This window comes from Prenolepis imparis, unplaced genomic scaffold (genome assembly GCF_030444845.1).
Source record: "Prenolepis imparis isolate NDT839.2.m4 unplaced genomic scaffold, iyPreImpa1.0 SCAF_2, whole genome shotgun sequence".
Taxonomy (NCBI): domain Eukaryota; kingdom Metazoa; phylum Arthropoda; class Insecta; order Hymenoptera; family Formicidae; genus Prenolepis; species Prenolepis imparis.
In genome coordinates, this window is record NW_028141160.1 from 1,384,727 (window position 1) to 1,408,768 (window position 24,042).

The 24,042-nt window shown below is 32.5% G+C and overlaps 3 pseudogenes; 1 reads left to right on the forward strand and 2 right to left on the reverse strand.

The window, feature by feature from the left end:
* Positions 1–15,062: 15,062 nt before the first annotated feature.
* Positions 15,063–16,726, reverse strand: LOC145948746 (uncharacterized; annotated as a pseudogene).
* Positions 16,727–17,590: 864 nt separating this feature from the next.
* LOC145933202 (uncharacterized) lies at positions 17,591–19,804 on the reverse strand (annotated as a pseudogene).
* Positions 19,805–21,450: 1,646 nt separating this feature from the next.
* LOC145948780 (uncharacterized) lies at positions 21,451–23,523 on the forward strand (annotated as a pseudogene).
* The last annotated feature ends 519 nt before the right edge of the window (positions 23,524–24,042 follow it).

Below are 24,042 nucleotides of genomic sequence, written 5' to 3' on the forward strand. Positions count from 1 at the left end.
TTTCATGTTACGCAATTATTTTTTCATAAGATTAACAATTATATTCTTATGAGAAATAATAGGATGATTGCGTAACAAGAAAATGATTGCGTAAGAAGAAAATAGATTATTATATTATGAAAAAAAAATAATATATCACATAATATGTAGTATTATTACATATCACATGTATTTAGTAAGTATGTATTGCAAAATGTAGATCCTTTTATCTATCTATTTCTTTCTTGAATGCATATTTATATATTGATATTTGCAACTACTTTCTTGTTACGTTACCATTTTAAACCATTTCTTTCATAATAATAACTACTTTCTTGCTACACTTGCTACCACCCTACTATTTCTTTTATAAGTACATAATTATTGATATAAAATAAGGAAGAGCGAATAATTATTATCTTTACATTATTTATTATTATTAGTTTTTATTCGCTTCCTTATTTTACATCAATAATTATGTACTTATAAAAGAAATAGTAGGGTGGTAGCAAGTGTAGCAAGAAAGTAGTTATTATTATGAAAGAAATGGTTTAAAATGGTAACGTAACAAGAAAGTAGTTGCAAATATCAATATATAAATATGCATTCAAGAAAGAAATAGATAGATAAAAGGATCTACATTTTGCAATACATACTTACTAAATACATGTGATATGTAATAATACTACATATTATGTGATATATTATATTTTTTTCATAATATAATAATCTATTTTCTTCTTACGCAATCATTTTCTTGTTACGCAATCATCCTATTATTTCTCATAAGAATATAATTGTTAATCTTATGAAAAAATAATTGCGTAACATGAAAATAGATATTATATTATGAAAGAATATAATATATTATAAATATCAAAAGACACATACATGTTACGTGTAGTATGTCTGTACAGTAATGTAATGCGTCTGTACAGTAGGATGGTAGCAAGTGTATATATTAATACAATGATATTAGTAATGATTCTTTTGTGTGTTACGCTACCATTTTATTATTTTTTTCATAAGAATAACTTAATTTTTTTCTTATTACGTTATCATCCTACTATTCCTTTCATAAAGATATAATTGTTGAAATAAATAAAAAAGTGAATCAAAATTAATAAATAATATAAAGAGATACTTATAAAGAATATGTATCTATATATATATTGATAGCTTATATAGTATTCACATAGCACTGTTATGAGAGCTATTAAGATATCAAATATGTACATTTTTAAATTTTCATTTTAAATTATTTTTATTATAGCTTATTTGGTTCCTTGTTTTATATTAATATATTTATGAAAAAAACTATTAGTATAATAACATAGCAAGAAAGTATTTACGAATATATAATAATAAATTTACTAAAGAATGTATATATGTATTATATATATAATATATATATATATATATATATGTGTGTGTATATATATTCGTAAATACTTTCTTGCTACGTTATCATACTAATATTTGTTTCTTTCATGAATATATAATTTATTTAATATAAAACAAGGAGGTAAATATAAGCTAATAATAAAAAATAATGTAAAATGAAAATATAAAAAATGTACATTTTTGATATCTCAATAATTCTCATAGCAGTGCTATGTGGGTATTATAAGCTATCAATATATATATATAAATACATATTCTTTATAAGTAATCTTTTTACATTATTTATTAGTTTTTATTCACTTTTTTATTTTATATCAACAATTATATCTTTATGAAAGAAATAGTAGGATGATAGCGTAATAAGAAAAAAATATAGTTATTCTTATGAAAAAAATAATAAAATGGTAGCGTAACATTCAAAGAGTCATTACAAATATTATATTAATATATATATATATATATATATATTATGAGAAAATAGCAAGCAATCTACATTTTGCATTACTACATACATGTGATAATCTATATATATGCTATACTAATTTCTTTCGTTATAATAACTTTCTTTTTACACTACCATCCTACTATTTCTTTCATAAGTACATAATTGTTAGTATAATTTTATATTAGCAAATATATATTTATGAAATAATTAATTGGATGATTGTAACAAGAAAGTAGTTATTATTATGAAAGAAATATAGGACATCACATATTTGTAGTATCGCATATGTAGTATTATATATGGTATTTCTTTCATATTAAATATATATATATATATATTTGACGTGTATTGTTTTAATATAATGTTAAAATTTAAATAAGAAGTATATTAAATTAGCAACAACTAATAAATTAAAACTTTTAAAAATATTTTAAATAAAAATGGTTGTACAAGATAGTTATTTTTATCTATAGTAAGCAAAGAAGACCGTCGTATTTTGAAATATGACGGGGGTGGTGGCGGGTTCTTTGCTTATTTATTTAAAGATGTTATCATATACAAAAATGAATGATATAATCTCTAAAAACTCACCTTTAAAAAAAAGGTAAAAAAAGGCGCCTAGTTAAGGGCACGCCAGTAACAAAAATTACCCATTGCAAACCCATGTAGAATCCTATGAAAAATTAACCATTGCAAACCCATGTAGAATCGTATTAAAAATTATCCATTGTAAACCCATGTAGAATCGTACTACAAAAGTAATGATATAAAAAAAAAAAATTGCGCCAAGTGAAAGTAGAAATTGTACCAGTGGAAAATTAAAGTTGCAAACATATAGAGTCGTATAATGAACCAGTAAAAATTTAAATTTGCAAACCTCCCCCATCTTTTTAAAAAAAAGATAAACAAGATGCCAAGTCCATGCGCCATGTGGAAGTGTTACACAAATAAGTATTTTTAAATTAAAAAATCTGTCAATTGACAAAAATTTATGTTCTAAAATTAATATCTCTACAAAAAGTAATGTCCAAAAATTGCGCGAATAAATAAACATTTTTACAAAAAATTAAAATTTAAAAACTTATGCAAATTTAAAATTAATATAAAATAAAAAGAAATAAAAAAATTTTAGTTAAAAAAACTTGGCGCGCTGCTAAGTTTCAAAATTACAATGCACCTTAAAGTTACATTAATTAATTTAACTACAAAATATATTTTAACTGCAATAAGTTTTAAAGTAACAATTTAATTTTAATATCATTAGGATATTATTTAGCAGCGCGCCAAGTTTTTTTAACTAAAATTTTTTTATTTCTTTTTATTTTATATTAATTTTAAATTTGCATAAGTTTTTAAATTTTAATTTTTTGTAAAAATGTTTATTTATTCGCGCAATTTTTGGACATTACTTTTTGTAGAGATATTAATTTTAGAACATAAATTTTTGTCAATTGACAGATTTTTTTATTTAAAAATACTTTTTTGTGTAACACTTTTTCACATGGCGCATGGACTTGGCATCTTGTTTATCTTTTTTTTAAAAAGATAAGTTTTTTATGGTACGATTCTACATGGGGGAGGTTTGCAAATTTAAATTTTTACTGGTTCATTATACGACTCTATATGTTTGCAACTTTAATTTTCCACTGGTACAATTTCTACTTTCACTTGGCGCAATTTTTTTTTTTTGATATCATTACTTTTGTAGTACGATTCTACATGGGTTTACAATGGATAATTTTTAATACGATTCTACATGGGTTTGCAATGGTTAATTTTTCATAGGATTCTACATGGGTTTGCAATGGGTAATTTTTGTTACTGGCGTGCCCTTAACTAGGCGCCTTTTTTTACCTTTTTTTTATGTTAGACACGGATACTTTAGACTTGACAATTTATTGCTTATACTTTTTTAACGATACTTTATGTATAGTCATCGCGATAGAGAGACAAGAATAAGAGAACGAATATAAATTATCATTAGCTTGTAGCAATCATAGATTGACGAATATGTTGATTATTCTTCATTTCTTTTCGATTATTGATGTTATTGTATAATTTGCTCCATAAATACTTATAACGTGAAAAAACTTATGTCGAGTAATGTATGATGGCTCAATGCAAGGATGTTCAGTGTATCACCCAGTAAACTAGAGTTCAAATCAATATCAATTTTTTTATAATATATTGCAATATAGAAAAATTATAAAAAAAATATATTTCGGCGATTAATTTAAACATTTTTTGAAAATATTTTAATTATTTTACTACACACACTATATAAATGCAAAATAATTCAGAAAATAAATTAAAAAAATTAATAATAAAAATCAACATACCAGCTATTTGTGTGTGTGTGTGTGTGTGTGTGTGTAGCTGCAATTGATTTATTACTTGATTAATTTATTTACGGAATTATTTTGCATTTAATATATATAGTGTGTGTAGTTATAAAATGATTAAAATATTTTCAATATAAAAATTTTTAAGTTTATCGCCTTTAAAAAATATATTTCTATGATTTTTCTATATTCCAATATATTATAAAAAAAATTGATATTGATATATTTGAACTCAAGTTTTCTACGAGATTGAATATTCTTGCATTGAGCCATCATACGTTACTCGTAAGTCCTTACACGTTATAATAGTATTTATGTAGCAGAGAGAAAGAGATAAGAGAGAGATTATATAATATAACATCAATAATCGAAAAAAAATCAAGAACGCTTGTCATATCTGTGTTTGTGTGTATATATATAAACTTATATATTATATATTTTATAAATAAGTTAAATATTATATGCAGACAATGTACAAGATGTTCAGTTTGTGCCATAAAGCTCAAGCTTCAATCAATAAAATACTCCAATGAATATATACAGGGTGTCCCATTTTAAAAGTTCCACCCTCATAACTTTTCAGGATCAACGTTTGAAGGAAAACGACTCTGATAAAAGTTGTAGAGAACAAAGGGGGCTATCTAATAGTGACCTTGGATTCGACATTAAAGGTCATTTTCAAGGTCATTTGAAGGTCAACTTCCGTTTTTTAAATGGGAAGCCCTATTTTTGATCCCGGATTCTGAAAGAGCGGAAAATTTTATATTAGAGTTGTAAGGTGTCATTTCACGTTCAGATGATCATTCGAGGATCAACCATTGCCTGCGTTCAGTCATCGATATGCTACTCGATGTCCAGGACCCATGACGAGGACACAGCAGGATGAATTTTCAGGTCCCATTTTGGTCCAGCCAATGAAGGCAAGAATCTGAGTCCGGCCGATGAAGGCAAGACCGTGATGAACCCTGGTCCTGGACATCGAATAGCATATCGATGACTGAACGCAGGCAATGGTTGACCCTCGAATGATTATCTGAACGTGAAATGACACCATACAACTCTAATGTAAAATTTTCCGCTCTTTCAGAATCCGGGGTCAAAAATAGGGGTTCCCATTTAAAAAACGGAAGTTGACCTTCAAATGAGCTTGAAAATGACCTTTAATGTCGAATCCAAGGTCACTATTAGATAGCCCCCTTTGTTCCCTACAACTTTTATCCGAGTTGTTTTCCTTCAAACGTTGATCCTGAAAAGTTATGAGGGTGGAACTTTTAAAATGGGACACCCTGTATAATCAACAATTATTTTTATATAATAATAAGTATTTGAATATATAAAAATATTTAAAAAAATTTGTTTAAGATTATTTTAAAAAGAATATTTAAAATATTTTTTTAATATTTAAAATATTCTTTTTCTCAATTTAAAAAATATTTTTGAATATTTTTATATATTCAAATATACTATATACTATAATAAAAATAATTGTTGATTATTATATTGGATTATTAATTGATTGAAGCTAGAGCTTTCAACATGGCAGTAGCGTTGTTTTTTTTTTTTTTTTTTTTTATGTGGGGGAAACCTTCAAAAGGCACCCCGGTTTTCCGGGGTAGTGTGAGATTCTTACTCACTAAAACCCCCACTGTGCATACGTTACCTGCTGCAATATAATGGCGTTGATTCAATGGTATCCACGCCTCTTCATTGAAAGTGATCCGCCCTTCAGACGTCTCCAAATCTATCTGCAACAACAAGCAACTCTATGCTGCATACATAGATTAATATCAATATAATTATAATAAAAGAAATTATTCATTATAAAATCTGCAAGGAAAACAATGTCAATTATATAATATTAAAATATCAATTACTTATAATAAAATCATAACTTTTTGCGCTTATCGGAAACACAACAATAGAAGCGCTACAACATATTGTTACATATTCTTATCCCGAAAATCGTTATATATAAATATTTAGTACAAAATATTGAAAAAAATATGTAATATAATATAAATAATAAGAAATGTAAAAGTATGATATATGCAATTTTTTCCAATGCAATCAAACTTTTATTAATTATATATTTGATTGTATTATTTTTGAGATCTTTTCTATTTTAAAGTTTTTAATACAGTACGATTACTCATCTCATGGGATAAAGATATATAATAATATGTATACAATGTACAGTAAACAATAGCAAGCAATGTACATATAAACATACATTTAAATATCTAATATCTTTTCTATAATTTGAAGTTAATAAAAATTTAAATTAATGTAATTGCTATTGTTTCTGTACATATTTAATAAACAACACGAATAAATAATTCGAGTGGATCGCAATTTAAACTAAGTTAAATGATTGCGTCGCAAAGTGACCTCAACCATATTATGGGAAGTATACTGTATAAAATATTTCTTGTTATTTTACATGCAACTTTGTTTATTATGTGTTTCTATATTTGTATCTTGTAATTTGTTTAATTTTCATCTACCTATTACTAAATATTTTTGAAAATAGTACATTGCAAAACAAAACCTATCTGATATTAACACTTTGCGATGCAATCACCTCAGTTCAAATTGCGATCTAATTTGCAATGCACTATTTTCAAAACAAAAGTATAACATAAAATTTAATTGTCATAAATAAATTTAATATTACATATATAAAATATAGAATGGGCCCCTCCAACGCCCATTCCCGTGAGAACGCAACCAATATTCTTTTATCGTCTCTTCGAGATTTTTATGTTACTATATGTTCTATACAATGACGATTGCAGATAACTTCTACCATCTTATTTTATCATTGTTTATTTTTGCATAATGGCAGCAATAAAAGCTTACAAAGATGGGTTAAATAATGAAAAATATTAATTCGGAAAAGGCAATAATTTGTTGCTTTCTAGAATTTTAATTAAATGACGTCTCATGCATTTTACGTCACTGGAATATTTTTCATTACAAGGATTTCCTTTCAAGGCTACAGTTGTAGCGAAAGCCGCAGCATAAATTCCACAAGAGGTGCAATCCGGTTGTGTTTGCACTTCTTCGAAAATTATATCATATTCGTTTATCTTGGGATAACGAAGGCGAATATATTCGTTTTCTTTAGCATGCAATTTATCGTACGTAGTATCAGGTAAGCTGTCGTACACGTGAAGTTTGGTGCCATCAAAATAAATGCATCGCCAATGATCTGTGCAATTTCCGCCAATAATTTGTAAGGTTTTATTGCTACGACTAGCTTCACTTATGTGCGGGTATTCTAAATATAACACACTTTGTGTTTCAAAGCAAGAAGTCTCTCTTACAATGCGTAAAAATAAATCTAACGATTCATCATTTAATTTACTATCTATGGGCAAAACATTATTCTTTACTAATAAAAGAGAAGGTATCACATCATCTAACATTTTTCTTAGTCTTTTTATGTCATCTCGTTTTTCATTCGAGTAATCAGTTATAATGCAATCGTCATCTTGCTCTATTTCTGGAATAGCAACAGTGGTAGTAGTGCTTTCGATAATACTTTCCACTTTTATGTCATTTTTCCGAGCCGCTTGTGCTTCGATGACATACTGCGGTTCCCGAATAGGCATATTTCTTGCTACTCTACTATTTATTATTTCAGCAACCAAGCAGTCCTCGTAGAATCGTTTAAGCAGTGCTGACATTTTTGTTTCCCAAAATCTGTCATCACGCTCGACAATCGTGTACTTCAATCCAAAGGGTGTCCACACAGCAAAAATGCAATACTTTCTTTGCGTTATGTGGAGTTGTCCCTGCACTTGGAAGTAGTACGCGTGTCTTTGATTCATTCGAGTGTCATCCGTTTTATCAAATATTCTATAAATATGTGAAATCTTATTGAGCATTGCAGTGATAGGAGACACATGCCGCGCCGCATAAGGACATTTAATCTCAACGATAGTATCGTCTCCGACAATGCCCTCAGGCGTCGCGGCAAGATATGGGATAGTTTCATCTATAAATATACCACAATTATTAATTTCTATCCCTAATTCCACCTGCAATTGCTCTCATCATCTCTTTTTCTTTACCCCACTCAACAGTCGCGCCCGTCAATCGAGGAGAATAAAGAATTGCTTTCACAAGATTTTGGCACGAAGTTGTTTCTCTTCTACTACAAACTTTTCCAAAGTTTAAAGCAGTCAGAAGATTTCGCCGTACGTTGTGCCACTCCGGATTTTCATGCTGATCCCGTGTAGCACACTCCAATACAGCACAATTACGTTGTTGCTCTAATAACATTTCATAATGATTAAGTCTCAACTGTTCGTACATATTATCTTCGATATCTGGCCGTTCTACATTTGGTTCATAATCTTTATCAGCCGTTATTTTAGCGGAAAATTTAGATGTACGAACAGAGAGACCTTCTTTCGCCACACGTGTTCGTTGAAGTTGGTTGGCATTTTTTTTATATTTCTATTTTCAATAATTTCTGTTTGTGTGGGTGGTTTTTTATCTATCGCACGACAAACAGAACTTAAGGCTCGCGAAGTATTACATTGCACTACGGATGCTTTAACGCGTGTCTGATAAGAACCTTTCATGGCATAATGAACGCGCTTGCCACCAATAAATTTACTTATAATTCCATTACAACTTTCAACGGAATTACTAGTAAATTGATATAGTAAACTATCGGCATTTTCTATAATGCGTTTCATAGCATTTTCTACTTTTTGTAATAATCCTGCACGTTGTAATTGGGGCACAAGATTTTGCTCGCCTTCTTTCTGTTGTCCATTACAGAAATATTGAAGCGAAGCACAATCTTTATGTTCACCAAATACATGGCTAGGTATATTATTTAAATCTTTCATTAATTCTAAAATTTTTGTTTGCCAACTAACTTCACGATTGCGGCGAAAGGTGACAGCCTTGACGACAGCGTTTCGAATTTTCATAACGCTGTGCTCAACGACCTTCTTTAATTTTGATATATTTCTACTACCGATACTACCTGCTACATATTGATATATTTCTACTATCGGTACTACCTGCCTCGTATTTTATTACAAAGATTGCGGAGAAGATGATTCGTGCATTCAATCTTCTCCACAACAATATTTGAATACGGTGGAAAATCTCTCAATTTTTTTAATACGTTACTATCACCGTCACCGATATATTTATTATAAATAAGGCCATGCATTTCTAAACTAAGTCGGAAGCCTTCGAGGATTATATCACTTTCCATACTGGTGGAGCTCTGATTACTTCCCCAATTTTTAAAACATGTATGCTCTTTTGCTACTACATTAATTTTAGCTGCTCTCGCGCAGACAATACAATATTTATTACGGACACCAACAAATAACACTTTTTTAGAATGATATCCCGTAATAATAGCTGCTCCGGATGGAGAATCGTAACTACCAGTACGGTAGGATCTCTTCATCCACGAGCCGTCTGTTATCACGGGTATATGCGGAATGCCGTCTATGACATCTCCTCTTTCGATTGCCAAACGTTTTTCCTCTTCACCAGCCACGCGCATTTCTTTTTCCGCGGCGGCGGCGAAGGCTTCCGACATTTCATTATGATGTCTTGTATATTTTTTATTATCCATGCATGGAATATCTACAGCAGCAAGAAGTTCTTCAAGCTGCTTATGACCAGTCCCTGTCAATATAGTACCGGATACAATACCACTATTGACATCCAATATTCTGTCATCTGTCGGTTCACTACAAAAGTCGAATGACCTGTTACACATTCGATATGTGACAGAAAAATTGCTTTTCAGATCGTCAGACTTCTTTTCGCGTAATACAAGATCAGCGAAACGACATTCGCCGAGCCAATGAGTGGATATTTTCTGCAATTCAGCAAAAACATGCCCAAAATCAACGATACGTCGCCCATTAATCTCTTCAGAATATAAACGATATGCGTCGATATTCTCATCAGTATGCAAAACAAAATTTTCTATATCTTCGACATCTTCGACATTTTCGACGTTTTCGACATTTTCAATGTTTTCAGTGTCTTTGATATCTTTGATATTGTTTTGCATACTTTCCGATGCATGAATTTGCAGAATTGTCAAGAAATGTAAACGACTGCGGTGACAACGCATCATTATCTGTCATAACATTTGCCTCATCTGTGTATGCGTACGGCTTGTTTATCGACAAACTAGTCAAATTTTCACAAAATTCATGAACATCTGATAATGATCCCACAGAAGCATCATCATCGAAAATATTTATATTTTTTTCAGATTATAGAGAAAATGTATCCATAGATAATGCGATGTCGACATGTCATCATTTACATTTCTTTTATCCTCACATGCATATAATTGGTGTAATTTACCTGGAATTTCCATGAAATCCGATACGCATCCCAATGATCCTTTTCTGGAGTTCTCATCAATTCTTTCTTGATTCACAACAAAAGAATTGTCACAAAAATTTTTGTCACGCGCTTGTCGCATGCGACGCATTTTTTGTGATGAAGACACACGTTGTGCCGAAACTGTTGTATGCTTATTAGTATATTTAGGCATAATGAATGTATATGCTCTCTAAATAATACTAATAATACTCTAATAAATACTCTAATAACACAGAACACTCTGCACTGACAACAAAACAATACTCTATACTCTATATACTCTGTGCTACTAAAATCATATGGAAGCTTAGATCGCGTGATATAAACGATGTAATTGTACTCGATAATCGATAGTACATGTTAGCATAATGGCGAACCATGAATGTGGTAAGTAATTGTTCTCTTCATTTATATATGTATTTATATATGTACATGTATATATACGTACATATTATACGCAAATATTTAAAATATTGCACATTTTATATTTATATAAAGCATTCATTTATTCATTTATGGCGTAACATTATTCTTGTAAACAATGATTTTTTTCTAACTTGTAATAACCTCTATTTGACCTTTGTATATTTATCAATGTATATATATGTATGTACGTATATAAATACATGTGCAAATATTGTATGCATTATATATATAAAACATTTTTTGCAGCAAACCGATGCCGCCTATTCCTGGCCACTTGCCAGTCAATTTTGTGCCGTCGAGGGAGAGGAAGAGAGAGAGAGAGAGAGAGAGAGAGAGAGAGAGAGAGAGAGAGAGAGAGAGAGAGAGAGAGAGAGAGAGAGAGAATAAATTTTACTATTTGAAAATAATTAATTTTTTTAGGCTCATCAAACGGATCGTCGTCGACGTTATCGCCAACGTCGTCGTGAGCGGCGGCAACAGCAACAGCAACAAGTGCAAATGCTTCCGCTACCACCGCCGCCGCCAGCACAATGTCCGCCGCCGCCGCCACAATGTCCGCCGTCGCCGCCACAATGTCCGCCGCCGCCACAATTTCCACCGCCGCCGCCGCCACAATTACCACCGCCGCCGCCATCACCGCCAACACATTTTCAAAATAGTGGTTGGGGAGGAAGAAGGGGGCAAAGAGGTCGAGGTGGAAAACGAGGAGGAAAAATCTTTCAATTCCATTTTTATTAATATTATTACATAAAATAATATTAATTAAAATGGAATTAAAAGATTTTCCTTCCTTACTTTGACTCACTAATATATATATATGCATGTAATATACATAACATACATGTAAAGTGTATTTTTTTATATGATATAAAATATACATATATACAGGGTGTCCCATAATTCGCGAACCACCCGTCACTTGCAGGTAGAGCATGTTGAACTGAATAGAAAAGTCCTCTACCATTTTGCGATTTTCGCAATAATTAAGAAATAAATTAAAGAAGATCAGCCAATTCGCGTGACGACGGCGAGAAAAGGCAGCCCAGTTTCATATCGTTACTAAGCATGCGGCGAAAAGAAACAGTATAATGTTACACGGTTGCTAGGCGCGCGATGAAGCGGAGAGGAGCGCTTTACAAAAGACAGTAACTACATACGAGTAGCGCTAACTCTGGACCCCCGAGTGGGCTGTCTCTTCTCGCTGCACGCTTATCATCGCTCGAATTGGCTGATTTTCTTTAATTTATTTCTCATTAATTATTGAGAAAATCGCAAAATGGTAGAGGACTTTTTTACTCAGTTTAACCTACTCTACCTGCAACTGACGGGTGGTTCGCGAATTATGGGACATCCTGTATATATAAAAAATTAATTGATTTTTTAATTTTTTAATTTTTTTAATTATACATACACACACAAATAGATTCTTCTTATTTTTCAAAATTGTCTTTATTTTTGTTCTTTATTTACATATGCATACATATACAAAAAAATAAAAATAATATGATAGCCGGTTTTTGCTGACATTATCTCTCAATATTTGCATCCGTGTGCTCACGTATTAGTGTTTGTACCTACATGTGTTTCTGCCTCCGCCACCACCGCCAACACACCAACAGATCATAAGAGGCTGGGGGGGAAGAAGGGGTCAGAGAGGTCGAGGTGGAAAAGGCTTTCACTTCAATTTTTATTAATATTATTACATATAATAATATTAATAAAAATTGAAGTGAAAAACTTAGTATTAGACATCTTTATAAGTAAAAGAAAGTGCAGAATTTTCTGCAAGTACTTACATTTGATTGATATACTGTATAATGTATATGCGATATGTTTTATTTATATATACATATATACTTTCTCAATATGTAAAATGCATTGCTGTCGTTTTTTTTTGTTTTCTTTTTTATCATTTTATGACTTACAAGTAATGTAAAAAGATAATCTCTTTATAATATAAATAGTAAGATAGATAATTAGATAAGATAAAATAATTAGATAAGACCAATCGACTATGTGCTTTATACTTTTCGAACATCTGTCTTTTTCAATTCACCAACCATTACACACTCATACTTTGGAATAAAGAGCTTACGCTATTTAAATTTTTCTTTTATTCTAGCGAAATAATTCAGACTATAGAATTCAATCTATATACCCGCATATCACACATTTCTCGCCTCTTGACTTTTTATTGTAATTGCAATTGTTCTAAGGAAGAATATTTAGATCATGGACTAGCATAGGTATTTGTATGTTGCAGATATAGTATAAGTATCATAATGTTCAAGAAGTTCGCTATGGAACTAGTCTCGAGCTTTACTTCTGATTATTGAAGAAGAATCAATCGGCTACAAGAACTCGAACATTCGAGTCGATCCATTGTCTCTCATACTCTTATGATTCGTACTTGACTCGACGCTAATTGGTAATCCCAGTTGCTTTTGATATCTGCAAAGATATGAATAGCGATTATAATATGTGAAATTTTGAGAGCAGCATCACATACACTGAAACTCACTCTAATGGATCAGGATGCTGCGTTATAGTAGGACATCCAGTTACTGTGTGTAGTAGAATTATTTGCAACGGTGTGGGAGTTTCTGGTGATGTAGGTATCTCATCATCTGGTTCTGATACATTAGGCAGAAACTTCACTAGATCCTTCATAAAATCAAATCGGCTCTCTGACAAGATGCACTGTTTCCTGCAAAGAGATAATTAGGAAATATTTTTTTTAAATCCCCTTTCACAGAATATAAATATATAAATATAATAAATCATCGAATAATGATGATTTATAAATATTTATATATAAATAAAATATTTATGTATAAAAATAAAATATTTATATGCAAATAGTATTTTATTTTTATATATAAATATTTATAAATTATCATTATTCGACGATTATTCATTATTCGATCATCATAATATGATAGCCAGTTCTTGCTGACATTATTTCTCCATAATCGCATCCGTGTGCTCAATGTAGTAGTATTTGTGCCTACATGAACGCTATACATACGCGATGCAAGAGAGACGAAGACAGAATGATACTCTCTCCTTGTCAAGCTGTCAGAATGTTACCACGGAAATTTCCCCATGAGCTGCTCTTAGATATAGATCTAGTGAGATTCGTTCATATAAGATTTTGCATCGAAGAAGTCACATAGCTTCATGAAATTTTTTTTATATATTCTTTATATAATAAAGCAAGTCGCTAAAGAGCCGGATTTTGCATTTTCGCTCTTAAAAATTTATAATAAATAAAATATGGACTCGCGGCTAACCCAACCTTACCCACTGGCTAGTTGCGTATTTCACAAAATTTATAATAAATTTAGTATATAGAAGATACGTTCCAACGTTTTATCATTAAAAATGGCACTGAAAGGTGCCGATTCGTCTGTTGAAACAGACAGAGACCAAGGTATTGATTGTGAAACTTTCTCTAAAGTGAAAACGTGAAAAGTGAAAAATTTCCGCCAATCACGCATTGATTTTAAAATGAAATCGATGTGTGATTGCAAGAAATTTTTCACTTTTCACGTTTTCACTTTAGAAAAAGTTACATAATCGATACCCAAACCACAGGTCTCTCTCCTCCTTCTCTTCCCCACCCCCTCCTTTTCCTCTCATCCTGTCTTTTTCCTCTTCTTTCTTCATTTCTTCTTGGATTCTTTGTCGTCCATTGATCCATTAGTCCTTTGCCACGTTCTTCATATTATCCTGTAAATAAATCTGCAGAAAAAACATACAAGTTAATTTTAAAAAAGAGATGAAAGCTATTAAGATAAAAATATCAATGTCTCAACGTGTATCTAAATTTGGATGCTGATCATTTTTGTCCTTAATATGAATATTTCTTAATTTTTAACAACAAATGTATACATATATATTTTGATTCATATTCTAATACATTTTTAATTTTAATATTTCTACTTGTAACATAAAATATGTATACACATGATGTGTGCAAACATATATTAAATTAAAAGTAGAAATATTATAATTCAAAGGGAAAAGCAATACGAATGTCTAGTTTTAAGTCGAGATGTTTACCTTATGTACATAACAAATTATCCATCAACTATTTCTTCAGGATCTTCTTCTCTCCCTCTCTCTTCTTCTTTCTCTTCATCCTTCCAAAAGTCCCGGTTAACTCTTGGGGCTCCGACTCTCCGTGCACGTGGACCACGCATCCTACTGCGATATCTTTCCTTCGCAATGCGCAGAGTCTCCGGCATCTGCGTCTGAAATTCTGCTCGCGTTGGTCTTTGGAAAAGTCGATTCCTGCAAACAGCCTCTGAAAAAAAGGAACATTATACATACATACGAAGGTTGTCTGAAAAGTTTCCGACCTCAACATGAAGATGGCAGCACTCGTAAACAAAAGTTGGGGAATGTGTTTGCGCATACTTTGAAAGGTACTCACCAAAATTTCAGCCATTTTGGACGCGCAGTTGTTGTTTGACAATCATTTGAGTGAGTCGATGTGAGTGTTTTTGTGAAAATGGAAAAAATCGAGTATCGAGCTGTCATTAAATATTTGTTTTTGAAAGGCAATACGCCTACGCAAATCAAAGACGAGTTGGACGCTGTGTACGGGGACTCTGCACCATCATTTACCACCGTGAAATTTTGGGCTGCTGAATTTAAACGTGGCCGTACCAGCTTGGGTGACGATGAACGTTCGGGACGTCCAAAAACTGCAACCACTGACGATAATATCGCTCAAGTTCACCAAATGGTGCTAGACAACCGTCGAATTAAAGTTAGAGAGATAGCAGAGGCTATGAACATGTCCAAAGAACGTGTTTGTCACATATTGAATCAAGATTTAGGCATGAGAAAGCTGTCCGCGTGTTGGGTGCCGCGTTTGCTCACTTTGGACCAAAAACGTGTTGAAAACCAAAGACGCCGAATACTATTTGGACGGGTTGAAGAGATGGGAGCATCGCTGGGAGAAGTGTATAGACTTACAAGGAGACTATGTAGAAAAATAAAAATTAATTTGAAGAAAAAATGTCTTGTATCTTTGTTAGGTCGGAAACTTTTCAGACAACCCTCGTATATATGTAAGTATAAAATATGATATTAATATCTTTGAAGTAAAAGCGGAAAATTTCGTACCATATATGGACATCATGAGAAGAGCGTTGTACAAAGGTCGCTGTCCTTCTTTTCGACCCCACCAAGTGAACGATCGCGTCAATTGGTCTGCAAAGCCTTCCTTAAAACATATTTACGGCTTCATTTAAGTGAAACCCGCCGATGTATTGAAAGTAATTAACCTAAAAAAAAAAAAACATTAATTGAAAAAAATATAAAATATAATAATATAATATATAAGTATATGTAATAAATCAATACTTATATATTAAAGGAGTTAAAATGTTCTTTTTCCTCCATCTCCTCTCTCTCTCTCTCTCTCTCTCTCTCTCTCTCTCTCTCACATACACACATACAAACGAACACCTACAACATCGGAATATCCATTGTCATCAATGTTTTGAAATGCGTCCATTTGGTCCAACGATGAAATAGGAAGCATAGCTGGCTTCTGTGCTATGGAATTGCGATTTTGAAAGCATTTCAAAATTTTCTCCAGTAGGCCATTCATTCTTCTGGAAATGAAAGGATTAATCAAAATTAGATTTTGAAAGAAAAAAAGGACTTCTAATATTTAAATACAATACATTTCATACTTCAACTCTGCCTCCACGCGATCCATTTGTTCTCCTTTCCTGTAATTATATATAAGCATTTTCAAGTACATTCTTTTTCACAAACTCATATTTTTTTATTTATTTTACAAATAAGTAAAATACTGTACAAATAAATAAACATGAGGATACCTCTTCTCGTTAAATTGCTTTTGGTATGGGATTCCCTGTGAATGATAGCCAACATATTCATCACGGTGACGGTGACGTGATGAATCTTGCTGCTGCCTGGACCAGGTTTTTGCGGAAGTCTGAAACTCGGATAAGGTATTATTAATATAATACGATTTATTAGAACCCCCACCTGTGACAAATGTAAAATCTGTTTCTGCATTGTGTGTGTTGCTGTATGGTAGATGATGTCTGTGTATGTGTATTTTCATATGCCCGTATTTCTGGTGTGTATCTTGTGTCAGTTGAAATGTTTGAGTGTGTTTGTATGTTTGTGTTCGTGCATTGTGGTGTATATATATTGTTGTGTATGTGGTTATGTCAAGTATGTATTAATAATAGAAGTTGTAGGACTCTGATTTACTTCCCTGTTGATCGGCGATATCTTCGTTGATTACGTCTGGTCCTGTGATGGTAGCTTCTACTGTGCTTCTCCTCCGCTTCCTTGGACTTTCATCCAAAGACGTTTGATATCGCACAGGTTTAGCAACCACGCACCTTGGCCGATTCATATCGCTGTAAGTATATAAAAACACATAATATATATAAATTTTTTGTACATTAAAAATATATCTGTTTTTTTCATTTCTACAACATGCATGTATACGTTATTAATAATATGCAACTTATATATTTAATAATTTGCTAGAAATGTTTGATATATTATACGAGTAATGGTATGATAAAAGAATACATCACACACTTTCTATCTATTCCGTGTGTATCATAGCTGCGACGATGTATTTCGATGATTCCATATCGTCTTCATCACTGTCACTGTCCAATGATCTATTTTCTCATAAAGGCATTCTATAGGATTTTGCGTTCACTTCATTACAATTAATTGTAATACTCTCTCTGTTAATGTTGCCACATTTATATATCTGAAAGGCTGAGGACTCCATGCCAATGTTATAAAAATTATCTACCTCTAAAAATTGTTTAACAATCAAATTATATGAATTATTATTTTCAACAATATTTATGACGATACAGATTGATCCGTCTAGCAAAATGCAGCAATTACCTCGCAAGTCAGTACTTAAATATATTCCATTAAATTGTATTTTAGTATAATGAAGATTATTTTTATCAGCATTATGTGACATTGATACGCGAATGGATGACTCAATATTGAGATTTTGACATAGCCCGTGTTGTCATATTTCCATCATTCTATTGAAAAATTGTTGAAGAGGTTGATTTGGTTTCCTGCAATACTTTCTAAAAATCGACATATTACTTTCGTATGGAAAAGCGGAAAATGAATCTAAATTACCAAGCCGTTTAACATCATCAGTAAGATGAAGAAGACCATGAACATTGTAGCTATTGAAATTTGAACCATAAAGAGAGTCACAACGAAGTACAAATTTGTGCAACGCGAGTTCTGCAAATTTTAATTGTTTTCTCGATGGACACTTTGAGACTAAGACTCTTATAGCACCATGTAAGAGTAAAAAGTGCTTGTACAAATGTTCGTTCAATATACTATACATCACAACTGGCCCTATATAAAGAAGAAATTGGCGAAATTCTGTCGCTTTGTACTTAGAATATACATCTAAAGATCTAGGACGTCTTGCAAATTCAGTAGGACAATATTTTTTAAAAATATTTAAACGATCACTAATTCTAGAAATATCTTTTCCCGAAAGCTTCGATATTCGTGAATATTTACCCTGTATCCACGCAGATAACAATTTTTTCATAACACCTAAGCATACAAGATGCATATATTCAAAAGGGACTTAAGAAACCATTCCTATTGGTAGTAATGATAATGGACTTGTGCTCTCTTTGTGATGATCTTCATCTATACATAAAACATATTCTTCATCAGTGCGAAGAGGATGATTCATACCATTGAAGACATAGTGACCATCGTTTAGTGTACCAGAAACTTTACACTTGGAACAGGGATAACAAGACATATGACCACGATGATTTAAAATAAAAGCACGAGCTGGTGCATCAGCTATGAAACATCTTAATTTTATTGGTATTTTACTGCCACGAAAATTTATACCTCCATTAGCCATAATTGCTCTGACATCGATAACAAATTTTTCGAAGAAAATATTAGGAACATGTGGCTTTTGTGGACCTTTATAAATTCCTACAACTATTGATTTAATATTTTTCACATTCGACACTTTACATTGAATCGGCCAGAGATGAATACTACCTGATTTGTCCAACGAACATCCATCTGTACTAAAATCGAGTTCTAATTCCCTAACAACAGCTATAAATGAGGCATTCAAAAGACTTTCAATAATTTCTGTTTCAAGATTGAAATGAATGTATTGCCCTGGTTCAACATTACATATAACAACACGTTGTCGTGGTGTATTTAGAAGAGATCTAACATCTATGGGCAAATTAGAGAAACAAGTATGTTTCTTCAGAACTGACAAGATACTGTTAGCTTGCGAATGCGTTATATTATTTTCAACAAAACAAGACGCTAAATGTTCGCGAAAGGATGGTTCTTCATCAGAAGTAGAAAATGAAGATGTTTGAGAATCATGTGAAATGGAAGAAGAACAAGATGCCATATCATCCTCATTGACATTTACGCAAATGTCAATATTATTCTGTAAAGTATCAAGATTAGAAGAACTACATCCTACATCCGATGAAGTAGAAATATTTTGCAATGAGGAATTATTCAATTGTGCAACGTTACACGTGTGAGAATTTTTCAAGCGCAAGTTCTTTCTTACTTGACTCATAACCCTACTTCGTTGTCTTATGGACAATTTATGCAGTGATTTTCGTGAAGTAGATAATCTAACCTGAGGTTTCATATTTATATATACGTATCTTTTTTCTGTTAGAGGCACAGAAAACTGCAGGCACAAGAAAAACGTGGTATCTTCGTAGTACAAATCACAAATTCGTCGAGTTTAACTCACTGTCTTAACAGTTGAACTCGGAATGACCGGTATTACGTGTAACGTGTAACCGTAGCACACCGCGAAACTCAATATCCAATCACGAGTTTCTTCAATATGGCTCCACCAATCTGAGATCTCCTTTTTGGCACCTAACGCTGGGTCCACAATAGGTGATTTAAGCCCTAAGCCTTAAGAAATTGACCAATCACAGTCGAGTTTTCTCCTCATACTTGACTGCGATTGATCAATTTCTTAAGGCTTAGGGCTGCAACGGACTTTCCTTCCAGTGCCGCGCAACTTCGTCCACGTGCGTAAACGACGAAATCTGGCAATTTTGAAACCCTGTCATTGTCACACATTGAAATAATAATTTTGCATCATAAGTAGGGTGTTTCATCTGTTGCAGAATAGTTATTCGAGTAATATCAATAGCTTCAATTATATTTAGCTGCTAATGATTTTTAGCGATAAAAAATTTGAAAATTGCAACAGAATCCTCAGACTTTCAAATATACAAATGTATATGTCAGCGTGAGAGATGAGAGAGATCATCATTTTCAATTCAATGAAGTGAATGCAAAATGCTATTGTGGAAAAAAATATACATTACTTGATATGGAATCATCAAAATACATTGTCGCAGTTATGATACACACAGAATAGATAGAAAATGCGTGATGTATTCTTTTATCATACCATTATTCTTATAATATATCAAAATTTCTAGCAAATTATTAATATATATATGTAGCATATTAATAAATGTATATATGCATGTTGTAGAAGTGAAAAAAACAAACATATTTTTAATGTACAAAAAATTTATATAAATTATGTGTTTTTATACACTTACAGCGATATGGATCGGCCAAAGCGCGTGGTTCCTAAACCGGTGCGGTATCAAACAACATCGTCTGATGAAAGTCCGAGGAAGCGGAGGAGGAGCACAGCAGAAGCTACTATCACAGGACCAGATGTAATCAACGAGATATCGACGACATCAACAGGGAATTAAATCAGAGTCCTACAACTTCTATTACTAATAATACATGCTTGAGACAACCAAATACACAACAATATACAGAACATCAATATACACCACAATGCACGAACACAAACATACAAACACACTCAAACATTTCAACTCATACAAGATACACACCAGAAACACGGGCATACGAAAATACACATGCACAGACATCATCTACCATACAGCAACACACACACAACGCACAAACAGATTTACACTTGTCACAGTTGGGGTTCTGATAAATCATATTATATTAATAATACCTTATCCGAGTTTCAGAATTCCGCAGAATCCTGTCCAGGCAGCAGCAAGATTCATCACGTCACCATCACCGTGATGAATATGTTGGCTATCATTCACAGGGAATCCCATACCAAAAGCAATTTAACGAAAAGAGGTATCCTCATTTTTACTTATTTGTACAGTATTTTACTTATTTGTAAAATAAATAAAAAAATATGAGTTTGTGAGAAAAAATGTATTTGAAAATGTTTATATATAATTACAGAAAAGGAGAACAAATGGATCGCGTGGAGGCAGAGTTGAAGTAAGTATGAAATGTAGTGTATTTAAATATTAGAAGTCCTTTTTTTCCTTTCAAAATCTAATATTGATTAATCTTTTCATTTCCAGAAGAATGAATGGCCTACTGGAGAAAATTTTGAAATGCGTTCAAAATCGCAATTCCATAGCACAGAAGCTTGCTATGCTTCCTATTTCATCGTTGGACCAAATGGACGCATTTCAAAACATTGATGACAATGGATATTTCGATGTTGTAGGTGTTCGTTTGTATGTGTGTATGTGTGAGAGAGAGAGAGAGAGAGAGAGAGAGAGAGAGAGAGAGAGAGAGAGAGAGAGAGAGAGAGAGAGAGAGAGAGGAGAGGGAGAGGGAGAGGAGAGGGAGAGGGAGAGGGAGAGGGAGAGGGAGAGGGAGAGGAGAGAGATGGAGAGGGAGAGGAGAGGGAGAGGGAGAGGGAGAGGGAGAGGGGAGAGGGGGAGAGGGAGAGGAGAGGAGGAGAGGGATGAGGGAGAGGGAACGAGAGGGAGAGGAGGAGAGAGAGAGAGAGAGAGAGAGGAGAGAGAGAAGAGAGAGAGACGAGAGAGAGAGAGAGAGAGAGAGAGAGAGAGAGGAGAAGAGAGAGAGAGAGAGAGAGAGAGCGAGAGAGAGAGAGAGAGAGAGAGAGAGAGAGAGAGAGAGAGAGAGAGAGAGAGAGGAGAGAGAGAGAGAGAGAGAGAGATGGAGGAAAAAGAACATTTTAACTCCTTTAATATATAAGTATTGATTTATTACATATACTTATATATTATATTATTATATTTTATATTTTTTTCACAATTAATGTTTGTTTTCAGGTTAATTACTTTCAATACATCGGCGGCTTTCACTTAAAGGAAACCGTAAATTTATGTTTTAAGGAAGGCTTTGCAGACCAATTGACACGATCGTTCACTTGGTGGGGTCGAGAAGAAGGACAGCAACCTTTGTACAACGCTCGTCTCATCATGGCCATTTATGGTACGAAATTTTCCGCTTTTACTTCAAAGATATTAATATCATATTTTATACATACATATATATGTATAATGTTCCTTTTTTTCAGAGGCTGTTTGCAGGAATCGACTTTTCCAAAGACCAACGCGAGCAGAATTTCAGACGCAGATGCGGGAGACTCTGCGCGTTGCGAAGGAATGATATCGCAGTAGGTCCACGTGCACGGAGAGTCGGAGCCCCAAGAGTTAACCGAGATATTTGGGAGGATGAAGAGGAAGAAGAAGAGAGAGGGAGAGAAGAAGATCCTGAAGAAATAGTTGATGGATAATTTATTATTTGATAAGGTAAACATCTCGACTTGAAACTGGACATTTGTTTTGCTTTTACCTTTGAATTCTAATATTTCTACTTTTAATTTAATGTATATGTATGCACACATCATGTGTATACATATTTTATGTTGCAAATAGAAATATTAGAATTAAAAATGTATTAGAATATTAATCAAAATATATATGTATACATTTGTTGTTAAAAATTAAGAAATATTCATATTAAAGACAAAAATGATCAGCATCCAAATTTAGATACACGTTGAGACATTGATATTTTTATCTTAATAGCTTTCATCTCTTTTTTAAAATTAACTTGTACGTTTTTTCTGCAGATTTATTTGCAGGATAATATGAAGAACGTGGCAAAGAACTAATGGATCAATGGACGACCAAGAATCCAAGAAGAAATGAAGAAAGAAGAGGAAAAAGACAGGATGAGCGGGAAAGGAGGGGGTGGGGAAGAGGAGGAGTAGAGACCTGTGGTTTGGGTATCGATTGTGTAACTTTTTCTAAAGTGAAAACGTGAAAAGTGAAAAATTTCTTGCAATCACACATCGATTTCATTTTAAAATCAATGCGTGATTGGTGGAAATTTTTCACTTTTCATGTTTTCACTTTAGAAAAAGTTACACAATCGATACCTTGGTCTCTGTCTGTTTCAACAGACGAATCGGCACTTTTCAGTGCCATTTTTAATGATAAAACGTTGGAACGTATCTTCTATACGTAATAAATAATCGGCACTTTTCAGCGCCATTTTAATTGAAAGGTATGTCCTTGCGCCTATTTTATATTGTGATTTTTTGTATGTTTAGGTGAACTTGCATCAAAGGACAAGGACTTGGACGTGAAAAAGAACAGCATTATTCTTCATTTCTGAAGATGACGTCGGAATGAAGAAACATATATTATATGATTAAATGTGATATATGTACGAATGTGTAAAATATATATCTTATATATTATTGTATATTATGTGTGTGTGTGTATATAAATAAAATACTGTTTTTGTTATATTTTAATAATTATATTTGCATTCTCCCATACTGAAAATAAAAAGTCACGTTTAAATAATGGATCTGTTCTTTTCAGCTGACCTGGCTGCACGAGGTCAAAGTTTATTTCTTTCCTTATTCTAATGTGGAATAAAAAATATAAACTCTCATGAATTATCTTTTTTACTTCACATTAGAAGGAAAGAGTTAAACTTATAACTATAGTAGTCAGTTCAGTTGAAAAGACCTATTATTCAGATTTAAAATTTAAATGCGCGTCTATAAACAGCTGGTTGTACAGGGTCTGCTCGATTTCTGTTGTCAATCTGTTGCTAAGTTATGTGCGCAGGATCTGCTCGGTTTCTGCCGTCAATTTGCTGTCAGATACGTGCGCAGATTCTGCG